At 35.7% G+C, this 13,529-nt stretch overlaps 1 protein-coding gene across 1 annotated transcript in view; it reads right to left on the reverse strand.

Annotated features, from left to right (window-relative positions):
- The window catches only part of LOC132706660 (uncharacterized), a 36,211-nt gene extending 23,216 nt beyond the window's left edge, over positions 1 to 12,995 (reverse strand). The window contains exon 1 of the mRNA XM_060678127.1: positions 12,763 to 12,995. The gene's annotated coding sequence lies outside the window, so the exon portion shown is untranslated. The remainder of the gene's footprint in view (positions 1 to 12,762) is intronic.
- Positions 12,996 to 13,529: the final 534 nt, after the last annotated feature.

Raw genomic sequence — 13,529 nt, forward strand, 5'->3', positions numbered from 1 at the left:
CTGCCCTGCGGAACTCCCCTTATAATTGGCAGAAAGTCAGAAAACGCTAATCCCTGCCGGCGACCTTCCAAGTAACTTTTCATAAAAGCAATAGCCGTGTCGGTTAAACCGAAGGACTTTAACTTTAAAATAAGAAGACCATGATTTAAGGTATCGAAGGCTTTGCTATAATCCAACAAAATCAAACAAGTTTTTCTTGACACATCCTGAGCCCTAAAAATGTCATCAGTGACATTAAGCCCGGGCCTAAACCCAGATTGGGAGGCAGGCAAAATATTCGAATCAGCAACATGATTATTAAGTTGATCATATATAACCCTCTTCAATATTTTAGACATTACACAGAGTAAGCTAATAGGGCTAAAATGTGAGATTTCAGAAGGTGCAATTATCTTAGCAACAGGTATTATATTAGCCTCCTTCCACAATGAGGGAAATTTGCTGGTTAATGATAAACATTACAAAGGTGCCAGATGAGGAGTAATTAAAGAAAGTATTTTCAGATCGATGCCGTCCACACCCTTTGCGTTTGATTTAATTCTGGACAATATTCTTTCCACATCCTTCTGTGTTATGGTTGCAAAGTTAAGCTGACTAGCAATTCCATCATAAACACTACTTAAATACAACTCCGAAATCACATCTTTAATAGCCTGCTCTTCACCAGCCGGAGGCGGAACACTTTCAGTAAAAAACTGATTAAATGTGGACGGATCAGAAACATCTGCTTGGTTGTAGCGAGGCCCCGAATTAATGTTCAAATTGTTCAGTGTCTTCCAGAAGCCTTTGGGATCTGAGCGAAATTTATAATTTAAATAAGTTTTTATTTTCATTTCTGAGAGTCATAGTAAATAGGTTGCGCAATGATTTATATTCGTTTTTTGCTGCCTCAGTCATTAATTTTTTGTACTTAGACAAGTCCTTCTTTCTCAATCGTTTCATAAATCTTAAATTATTAGTAAATCAAGGAGCTGGCACTTTAGTTATCTTTGATGTTTTCAGGGGAGCATGAATATTGAATAAATTATCTAAGTTTTCGTTAAAGAAAGAAAGCATCTCATCAACATCAGTAATACTATAAACAATATTCCAAGAAACAACGAACAAATCAAAGAGAAACTGCTCATAATTATAGTTAGTAAAGTGGCGATAAGTTCGATATGACGTTTGAGGCTTACACTTAACCAGACCTAAATCGTTTTCTAACGTTTTCTGACATATGATATTTAACGTCTTGTAAAAATAAATTTTATTTCGTAGTCTAGATGCTAAAATTTTGGAAAGATCCTTAGGTAAACCTAATTGTCTCAGCAAGTAATTAAGTGGCTGATTGTAAAAATAACTGAGGTTGCTGAGAGACACTCCCTATATCATTAAGGATATCTTTATCTATTTCAGATTCAGAAAAACTGGTGGTTTGTTCTTCTAAATTGACTTGATTCTAAGGTGTTGGAACATCTGGATCATGTGGCACTGGCCTAGTTGCAGACTTGAGGACTGGATAAACAATGTTTTTCAAATTTTTAGCATTATATCCTCGAACATTGAACATGCAGAAATAGCTGTCATCATTGTGATTTGTTGGCTCTCTCCATATCAAAGGAATTCCAAAAGGTAGGGAGCCCCTGATTCAACTCTTGCAGTGTCTTAAACCTTCTTCACACACCTGACGCACAATATGTGGCGCCCAAGGTGTGTTTGATGTTTACTTTAAAATAAGCGTAGGATTGTTTTTAAACAGGGGTGCCATTTTACATCTAAATTTCTTGACCACAAAAGAACCACAAAGATAGCAAAACGTATATGAAATATTTTTATAAAGTCTGGGCATTTTAAAAAGAAATTTAACTGCACAATGCTCACCAGCTTCAAAAAACGACTGCCTACAATAAGCGCAATTAGACGATAAACGGGCTGTCTTCAAGACATGCCGCCACGACCCGATGCGGCTATGTTTTGACCACATAACATTGTTTTTCTATTAATTTAGTCCCAAAAATATGAAAAATACCAAACCACAAGATCTTGGTTGTCCTGTGTTATTAACGTCGTAACCATTTATTTATTTATTAAAATAAAGTAATCAACAGACTAACGCCCAATATCAGATTACAATCAATCAACAGTTAGCAAACAAAAAAAGTACTATGTACTAAACTAATAAATTAACATGCTACTTTTTAATAGTCAATTAGAGTAAAGTTACGGTATAATAGTAAATTGGTAACCAACAGTAAAGAAAAAAGAAATATGAGCATATACAGCGATATTAGAGTTTGTTTAAAATTATAAGGGGTGTTTTTTTTCGATGTATAGAACTTTAAGTTGCAATAAAACAACGATGGATAATTCAATTGACATGAATTTTGTTTATCCGAAAGATAATCTTGTGGCATTACATTTTAAATATGATTTCTGGCATATGACCGCCACGGCTGGCGCGGATGTAGTTCAATCTGGACGTCCAATTTTCTATAACTTTTTCCAACATTTGTGGCCGTATATCGGCAATAACACGGCGAATGTTGTCTTCCAAATGGCCAAGCGTTTGTGGCTTATCCGCATAGACCAATGACTTTACATAGCCCCACAGAAAGTAGTCTAGCGGTGTTAAATCACAAGATCTTGGAGGCCAATTCACAGGTCCAAAACGTGAAATTAGGCGGTCACCAAACGTGTCTTTCAATAAATCGATTGTGGCACGAGCTGTGTGACATGTTGCGCCGTCTTGTTGAAACCACATCTCCTGGACATCATGGTTATTCAATTCAGGAATGAAAGAGTTAGTAATCAAAGCTTTATACCGATCACCATTGACTGTAACGTTCTGGCCATCACCGTTTTTGAAGAAGTACGGACCAATGATTCCACCAGCCCATAACAGTCAGTTTTTCTGGATGTAACGGTGTTTCGACATACACTTGAGGATTAGCTTCGCTCCAAATGCGACAGTTTTGTTTGTTGACGCATTCAACCAGAAGTGCGCTTCATCGCTAAACAAAATTCGCTTATGAAAATCAGGAACAAGGACAATCTCGTTTTGGGCCCATTCGACGAATCTACGCCTTACTTGATGATCGTTTGGCTTCACTTCTTGCACGAGTTGGATTTTGTAAGCACGTAAACCCCGATCCTTTCGCAAAATCTTCCGTAAAGTGGATGGACACAGATGCAATTCCTGTGCTCGATAGCGGATGGACTCATTCGGGTCTTCCTCAATGCTACGCTCTACAGCAGCAATAGCTTCTTCTGTACGCTCCGTACGGCGTCTCTGGGAATGCGAGTTATCAATAAGAGTAAACGTGGTGCGAAAACGTTCCATAGTTAATCGAATTAACTGCTCTGATGGACGATTTTGTCGACGATAAAGTTCCGCACAGAACCATTATTTTCGAAATAAAATTGCACTATTTGCAAGCGTTGTTCAAGCGTAAGTCTATTCATGATGAATTGCCAAACCAAACTGAGAATAAATCACTTGACAGCTGTTAAATCGGTCGCTATCTTGAACAGTAATGCCAACTTAAAGTTCTATACATCGAAAAAAAACATCCATTAGTTCGAAATTTGCAGAAACGCAGATCCTTAATTGTTAAGTTAGACGTTCTGTACAATATATTATTTTGTCCTAGATTAGTGTAAGCTCTAGGAAGTTCAAAAGTGATATTATTCCTCGTTAAATATGTAGGCACAGTAAATCTTAATTCACTAATTAGAAAAGAGCAATCTATTCTGCCCCAAACCAGTTTATACAAAAATATTGCTTTTGAAAACCCGAAGAATTTCGAACCACAAAGCCTAACATTTTGTAACCTTTTTTTGTTATGTTGCCTACATGTTTATTAAATTTTAATCCGGAATCAAAAAGTACACAAGATCCTTCATTTCTGTTTTTCGTTCTATTATAATTTCTCTCATTTTATATTGATACATGATAGGACTTGATCTTCTGCTAAATGTCATGACACAACATTTGCTGATATTGAAATTTAGTTTATTTGTTTCTGACCATTTGATTACTTCATTTAAGTCCTTTTGCAGCAATTCACAGTCTTGTCTACCTCGAATTTTTCGAAATAATTTATAATCATCGGCAAAAAGAAGATTAAGGGAATTTGCTGCAGATTGTGGCATGTCATTGATCAAAATGTCAAAAAAGAGTGGTCCAAGGTTCGAACCCTGCGGTACCACCGAATGAGCTGCAAAGGGCTCCGAAGAGGCACCCCTTTAAACCACATATTGTTTCCGGGAGCTTAAATATGAACTTGAGAAACTCAGAAGATCCCCGAGAGACCAAACCCTTACAGCTTCTGCAGAACATCATTTCACACGCGGTCAAATGCTTTAGCAAAATCAGTGTATACTACATCAACCTGGATATTTGCTTCTAGAGCCGAGTTAACGTATTGGGTAAAGCACGCTAAATTTGTCACAGTGGATCTTTTCGTCGTGAAGCCATGCTGCTCCCCCGCAAGTACCGGTCTGACATGAGCATATATTTTCTTATGCAAAATCGTTTCAAATATTTTGCTTGGCGAACACAACAAAGCGATGGGGCGGAACTCTTATATTATTATGCTTATTACTCTTTGGTATTGGACAGATTTTGGAAATTTTCCAGATATCCGGATATGTTTGAGTTTCTAAAATTAAATTAAAAATGATCTCTAGGGGTCTCACCAGAAGCTCCCTGCAAGCTTTAAAAATATAGACCGGAATATTATCTGGTCCACATGATTGTTTAGGCTTTAGCTTAGCAAGCCTCCAGTATGTCATCCTTTGCAATTTTATTTATGGTTAGTGTCGTATTTGTGTAAAGTAGGTCGTTCTTTGCAAGATTGTATGTAGCCGGCTTTTCTGAATACGCACTTTTAAAGTAATTTCCCAATGCTTGGGCTATCTCACTGTTGCCACTAATCTCTCTCTCCTTAAAGAACATGCAGTTCGAAGCAACATCAGAGTATTTCAGCACATAGTACATACATTATTATAGTATATATATATATATATATATATATATATATATATATATATATATATATATACATATATATATATATATATATATATATATATATATATATATATATATATATATATATATATATATATATATATATATATATATATATATATATATATATACATATATATATATATATATATATATATATATATATATATATATATATATATATATATATATATATATATATATATATATATATATATATATATTATAGTATATACATTAGTCTCTCGGGAGAGCTTGCAACTCCTAGAGAGCGCGTCACTAGGTGGCGGATAGGGGAAGGCCTCCCAGATATGGGGGTGGAGGGAAATCAAATACCTCCCGCGTACCAACAAGCACCACCGCAGCGTCGGCCTCACAATGGGCGGCTGCAAACAGCGACGGTTCCCAGAATGGGCGGCTGAAGAAAAAGGCCCTACAAATGGGGGTTATGGCGTCAGGTTTAAGCTCCCTGGCACATGTAAAAATATAAAGGGTCAAATAGACTAGAAGCAGGATGAAAACCCACGGAATTTTTCCCCGGGTGGTAATCCACACCTCCAATGGACTTTTAGACAGAAGAGGGAGCCCCATCGGTTACGGGGGGTGGGGGCAAACCTGCTGATCATGTACGAAACCCAGTCTTTAATCTCAACCAACATAAACAAAAACCAAAACAAAAAACAGATAGTAGAAAACTAATTTTCGGTACCTGGAATATCCAAGGATGGAGAACCAAAGGCAAGGAGGTAATAGATGTATTTAAAACAACGGAACTGGACATACTAGTGGTGAGCGAAGCCAAGAACAAAGGAAATGGAACAGAAATTATAGATGATGTCCTTTATTGCTGGAGCGGAGTTAAGAAAGAGGAAAGAGCAAAAGCCGGAATCGGTATCTTAATAAAAAAGAAATGGATAAAATGTATAAAAAGCTTAGAACCAATAAATGATAGAGTTTTTAAAATAGATATCGTAGTTTTTGGAAGACACATAATAGTAATCGGAGTATATGGACCAACGGAAGATAGTGCACTAATCGAAAAGACAAGCTTCATACAAACGTTACAAGAAGAAATTGATAAAATTAAACAAAATCAAGAACTCATAATAGCAGGAGACTTCAATGGAAGAACAGGAAGAAAAGAGAACGATGCCATAATAGGTAGATTCGGAGAAGATACGGTTAATACCAACGGAGAGGCTCTAATCGAACTATGTGAATTTAATAATCTCAAGATTACAAATGGCTTCTACCGACACAAGGAAATTCATAAATTCACTTGGGTACAAGAAACCAGAGATCTCAGATCAATTATAGTCAAAAACAATTCCTCAATTAAAATAAAAGATGTCCGAGTGAAACGAGGTGCAGAATGCGGCACAGACCACAGGTTATTGATCGCGAAAATGGAGTTCTCCTGGTCATGGAACAAACGTGAACCAAAAAAAAGAAATAGCATTTGAACATAAACAAAAAGAACAAAAGTTCAATATACAGCTTTTAAACGATTAGTCAATACGGTACTTATATCAGCAAGAATAGACCAAAAACTGGAAGAATTCAGCCTCGACGACCTAGGGACAACATACGAGCACATAAAAACATGCATCAAAGAAGCAGCTACTGAAGCTCTCGGAGAGAAGGAAAAATCACAAAACCAACATAAAATAGACATTAATAAAGACCTAAGGGAAATCATAAATGAAAAGAAGGAACTTTATATGAAGTGGTTAAATACAAAAACAGATGAAGATAGAGAGATATACCGAGAGAAAAATCGAGAAGTCAAAAGAATAGTACAGAAAGAAAAGAACAACAAATAGAAAGAGGCCTGCAAAAATGTGGAACAATATATAGGAGGAACGCGTAATTCAAAATCCTGGCGTCTAATTAAATCTCTTAGAACCAATAGGAAAGAAAAAGTACATCTAGAATACATACCAGATACTATGTGGGAAATATACTACAAAAAACTGCTAACAGAGGATAGTCCTACTTTTATTGGAGAACACTCGGAGACAACATTAGACGAACAAAAGGATATAGATCTTAGCTTAGAAGAAGTAAAAATGGCCATTAAAAATATGAAGAATAATAAAGCTGCCGGCCCAGGAGGCATTGTTCCTGAACTAATAAAATACGGTTCAGAAAAACTATACCGGATGATACACCAAATGTTTCTAAGAGCAATAAATGGAGAACAACTACCAAAAGAGTGGACAACTGCATATATGACATCGATATTCAAAAAAGGCGACCGTAAAAATTGCGAAAATTACAGAGGAATTAGCGTAATATCATCTATGGGAAGACTATATGGAAAACTCGTAAAGGCAAAACTAGAAATAGAAATAAAAGGCAAAATTGAAGAAGAACAAACAGGTTTTACGGCGGGTCGATCTTGTATAGACCACATATATACACTACAACAAGTGATAGAGAAGAAAATGGCTAAAAATAGAGCGGTTCACTTAGCCTTTATAGACCTAAAAAAAGCATACGACACCATACCCAGGGGGATACTATGGAAGGCAATGAAAACCATCGGATTGCCACAAAAATTAATAGAGACCGTTAAAAAAATGTTTGAAGGAAACCAATCATCTATAAAAATCGAAGATTGACTCTCAAAAAGCTTTAAAACAACAAAAGGGCTGCTACAAGGATGCTCCGCATCACCAACATTGTTTAAAATATTTCTAGAGGAGATCTTAAAACCATGGAAGAAAAAATGTGAACAAATGGGAAATCCAATCAGAGGCGACTGTCTTTACACTTTAAATTTCGCGGACGACCAAGTTGTACTCGCACAAGACGAAGAAGACCTAAGTTACATGTTACGAAAACTGAAGGAAGAATATGAGAAAAATGGAATGGAACTGAATACCTGGCAACAACAGAAGATGGAGAAAACTACCTACAAGTCGATGAAAATCTTCAAATAAAGAGAACCAAAAATTTCAAATACTTAGGTTTCATAATATCTCAAAAAGGGACAACAGAGGAAGAAATGAACAGTACACTAGGCCAGACGCGAAACTGTATCAGACAACTAAATCCAATACTCTGGGATAGACACATCATTCGACACACCATATCACATATATTTAACACCATAGTACAGAGCGTAATGACATACGGCGCGGAAAACTGGGTGATCAACAAAAAATACAAAAGTAAATTAGTAAATATCTGTATATCAAAATCATTGTTGAATTTTTTTATTTTATCGTGATAAAAGGCTTTACGTTTTAAATCCTGTATATTATTTTTGTTGAACCACTATGGATAGCGCTATATTTGGAAAGTGGGACACACTCTGATACAATTCTTAGAAATATCTCGTAAAAATGAGCAATAGCTTTATTGATTTCTTTGTGACCATTCAGCCCTTCCCATGTTGTAACTTTTAAAAAGTTATACAGCTTTTCAAAATCTGCTTTTTGGTAAATAAATTCGCTAAGAAAACCTTTAGTTTCTCTATCAAATTGAGTAAAAACTTCACCGGATATTTGAAGAGCTGGTCCGCTATTTCTCCCAGCTGAGGAAAAACGCTGCGACTGACAGTTAACTTATGATTACTCAGAACCCAATCCAATACTCTGTCTCTACCGTTTAATAGCGCATTATAATTTTGCATATCGTATTAATTTATTAACTCTAGATACTTTGTTTCAATATTGGTTAAATTTGGTAAATTACTTAAGTTGCACACTCTATTGATATTGAAATCTCATAACATTATAGCTTATAGCATTTATCATATGTCAGACTGTAAAAACAGCTCTGAAGGTCGTAATTACTTTTTGAGGTAGGGTCCGTCAAAAATCAAGACGATATACTTCGAGACACACCATATCCGGACCGTTTATTGAGGATCTCCCGCTAAACGAAGTGCTTCGCTTTTAACCCGAGACAGAAAAAGTGAGAGTGCCGCTGATAATTACTTATAGCCTATATCTTCTTGACCAAGATCGGTGGTGCGTAGAGTATTGTTTCCTACGACGTACAATGGAGGTTTGTTTTCAATGCGCGAGTGAACACACGGAGAAACAAACGCGAAAGCGCGGAATTTCTTCGAATGTACCGGTATACGGTGTTACGTAACGCGAGACAAAAGTGACGCCAACCTAAAACATTCGACTTAACTGTATCTATAACTAAGCTCTGCGCGATGCTCCTTTACCTCGAATGATTGCCGGAGAACCGTGAGGTCTACCAGAGGTAGATTTATGTGAAGGCGGAGAGATTATTTCGGTAATGGAGCATTTTTAATCTCTGTAAGCGCTTTCGGATACGTTCGATGGAGCCGAACGTATTTCCGACCTTCAAGACAAAAGATCGCCAAAAATCGCATGCGTTGCACGTATGATGTTTTTCTTGTGGGCAATGAAAAAATAATAATAAAAATGCTACAACGTATGCGATCAGATTATTTAATTGTCTAAAATATCTATTAACAAATGCTGTGTCCTTCCTTGTTGAGTTTGGAGAAAACAGATCCAATGATTAGACAGTTTTTACGCAATCAGTTCTTGTTTGCTTTGGAATTCTTGAATTCCTATTACTATTTTCCACGTGCGGGAGCAATTCGTTAAATGAAAAATTCCAGTACATCAACCCCTATTTTACGTGATGAGTTATTTACTTGAAACTGTTTACAAAAGCAAGAAAAATTTCGCCATGAAAAATATTTTCATTTTGCAGGTGCATTTGACGCATGTAAAAATTTAATCCCCTAGAGGTGATTAAAAACAGAAAAACTGGTTCTCTATAAATACCTAGTTGTACCAGTTTTCTCAACATTCTGCCGTTTGCTTATTGGGTTTTTAAATTTTTTATGATTTTGAACTGTTTTTGTACAAGAGAGAGTATTATCCCTTTTTCACGATGTATATAATTAACAGATCCACGAACTAGACAACTTATCAATTTTCGATAACCAGACTGATAAAAACATCCGAAAAATATATAAACTTTAATGTTACAATACACAACACACAAGAAACAAAAACCGAAAAGTTAGGTTAAGACGACAAATGGCATGAAGTTAGTTTCTCTGGGTAAGGCCAAATATAGAAAATTAGCAAGGTCACTGTGTTACTATCAGCTTACTTATTGAATGTTCCGTATTTGGTGAATACGGCTATAGGAATAATATATCCGACCACATGTAACAATATGAAACTAAAAATTGCAAGGAAAAAGCCATCTCTTCAGGCATGAATAACTTTCAATGGAACGGGACTAATTTGACAAGGTACGCTGTTTAAAATATGTCAGTAGAGCGGAATAACCATAACCATAAGGCATGAACACTAATGTTTTTGAAGACTATTTCCAGCAAATGCTAGGTTTTGTCTTCCTGTGTCTGATATAGTTATGGATACCTAATATCGACTCACACTAACTACACTCACACTATCACACTAAATCCTAAAGGGGACAAGTGAAAAGGTTTGTAGCAAGGCATAAGACCTCTTTAAAATGATGGACTTCGAAACCCTCTTGCAAGAATGAATAGACAGCGGATGGTGGAACATTTAACAAGCGCGTTAATGGTAATAAGAATTAAACGTTTATAAACCACTTATTATGTTACTATATATATATATATATATATATATATATATATATATATATATATATATATATATATATATATATATATATATATATATATATATATATAGTAACATAATAAGTGGTTTATAAACGGTAAATTCTTATTACCATTATTATCTCAATCCTCTGCCCGTCTCTACAATTGTAGTATTAATTAATGTATAGTTATTATTCTAATAGTAAAGCCGCTGTCACATTACTTTCATTAACGAAACTTGTCTTTCTATTGTATGCAAATCAGTGTCAACTAAAATACGGGATTTTTAAAAACCATCATGTAAGCTTTTGTTATACTTCTACCAGAAATATAGTACTTTTACAACAGACCCCGGGATTAACTTTGCCTACTGTTTATTACTATAAAACCGCAGCCCCTTAGAGAACACCCTGCCGAGCACACCTTTACCCGTAACCACTCCAGGACCGTCCTAGGAATTTATCTATCTATGTTTTCAATCTTTTTCGCCGAGCAATTCTGGAAACATGCACATAATAAAAATTAGTACAAAGTAACAATTTATTAGGTTCTATTTTATACAAAATATTAAATATACTTATACTTTGGGAATGTAATTATTTCTATGTAACTTTGATGGTTATAACAATAAATGTATTATTATTATTATTATTATAATGTATCAGTCACTTACAAAAACGTCACTATCGCTTCAATCGCCACCACTAATCGTTCTGGATACATATTTCCTTCTTTTATTACTCGTTTTTCACAGTTGGACCAGCTTTGTAGTGATATTTTAGCTACCTCTTGCCGAATTACGTTTAGAATCTATCACTAAATTTTGGTGCAGTGGTATTTCTTCTTATATGCGCTTACAACTAAGACCAAATCATCTTAATCGGGTTAAATATATAATGATACGGGGGTAATCTCAAGATTTCATGTCCGTTTTGTGGATTTTGCAGTCTTTATTAAAATGTTTTATTTTTAATAATCCCACAAGTAAGTAAATAAGATACGAGGCATTATCCAACATAACGTTTTCGGCAGAAAAAAATAAGGCATCTTCCACCCAACCATTTTTGGACCCAGCATGAAGAATTATTATGCGTTTTCCATGTGAAGCCGGAACGTACACACTTGCTAAATACACTGTTGACCAATTTTTCAATGGACTTTAAATAATCCGCCCTCCATTGCGAAATTCTTTGAGATTCCATTGACACTTGAGGTTTATTAACTGTTTGGAACTGAAAATCCATTTTCTTCAAAAAGTACGCAACGACTCTATGGCACAACTAATTTTTAAGTGTGTCAGTACTTTTTTGTGCAGTTCTCCTAGGGTTAAAACACTATGCACTTTATAAGCGTCGTAAATTATATGCCTAATTAGATCTGCTCCTTAAAAAGTAGCGAAATTCCAGCATCTTTTGTCTTGACTATCCCATTTGCAACAATTTTTCTTACAGTTAACTTCGGAACTTTGGTCAAGTCACTTGTTTTTATTGCTGCTCCTACATCCTCTTCTGAATTTTTTATAAAATTGTAAGCATTTAAAACAATTTGTTTAGCATCCGAAGACAAATGGATCGGTTTTTTTATTTGCTGAGGTAGTTCGTCCTCTAAATTGTCATTAGGTTCTACCACCATCTCCACTCCGTCTTCAAATTCTGCGTTATTTGCCATATCCTCTTCTAACAGGGGAACATCTGCTATATTCGACGGTCTCCACATTTTAAAGTGTTAAAAAACAGGAACCTTCAAAAAATGTTTAATTGTAAGGTTCCAATAAATATTTATCCGTATTCTTATGACGTACCTTTATCTACCGGGAGTATAATCTATAGTCTTAAAAAAGACTGTTGTTTACAAATCGAAGAACTATGTAGAAGACAAAAAAATACAAGAACAAGAATTTTGTTAATCGACAGGCACACAACACAAATATGATTATTTTCAAACTTACCCGTCAGATAAATAGAGTACCCTTAATCTTTAAACTATCCAGTGAAAACAGCCCCGGAGGATCAAAGCTTGAGAATCAGGTACATAAATACGTACTTACTGGAAGGATCACAGTCAAATACCTCCATAATATTTACGAATATATTGATGTTTAGATCTCTTAAGAGGAAACCCGGAAATAAATAACCGCCGATCTTACCTTCGTCGAAGTTCGTCTCCAAGGAAAACCAACGAAAAAAACCCGAAACGTAACAAGCGCGGTTGATACGCGAATACCTAACTCGGAACTAGCGAAAAAAAAATGGAAAGTTCAAACGCGCTCGGAACACTGCGAGGATCGGCGTTCCGCACCAAGAACTCCACAGGCGACAAAATCGGGTAATACTGCCGCCCGTGCGACGACCTACGGCGAGAGAACAACAAATAACCGGAGCGAAAATGTCCTCCCCCGCATATACTCACCTAGCGAAGTAAATAAGGTAGGGGGTGTAACTTGGGCCGCCTCCGTCGCCGCCGCCGACGCCGCAGACCGTAATCAAAGAAAGCGGGGTGCCAGTTGTATCGAGTATTTCGAGTAGCGACATGCGAATATGCGACAAAATTAAGTTTTTATAATAATGATGAATATAACACGAGCCCTAACTATAATAACTTATACTTCAGGAAGTTGGATTGACAATATCTTTACTAACTCAGATTCGGTTAAAACAATTGTATTAGAATATAACATTTCTGATCATTTCTTTAATTTTTGAAACACAGTCAAAAACTCCTGAGCTCCCTGTGTATAAACATGTTTTCTTACAGGGAGAGACTGTGTTATGCGAATGTAACAAAAAAGATGTAAATAAGCAGTGGTCAATATTTATAAGTACGTATAAAATTATTTTTAATCAGAAATTTCCTTTTAGATTAATATAACATAGCTTCAAAAAAGCTAACACCAATCCAGCATTACAGGAAATT

This window comes from Cylas formicarius, unplaced genomic scaffold (genome assembly GCF_029955315.1).
Source record: "Cylas formicarius isolate icCylForm1 unplaced genomic scaffold, icCylForm1.1 PGA_scaffold_8__14_contigs__length_24414737, whole genome shotgun sequence".
Lineage (NCBI taxonomy): Eukaryota > Metazoa > Arthropoda > Insecta > Coleoptera > Brentidae > Cylas > Cylas formicarius.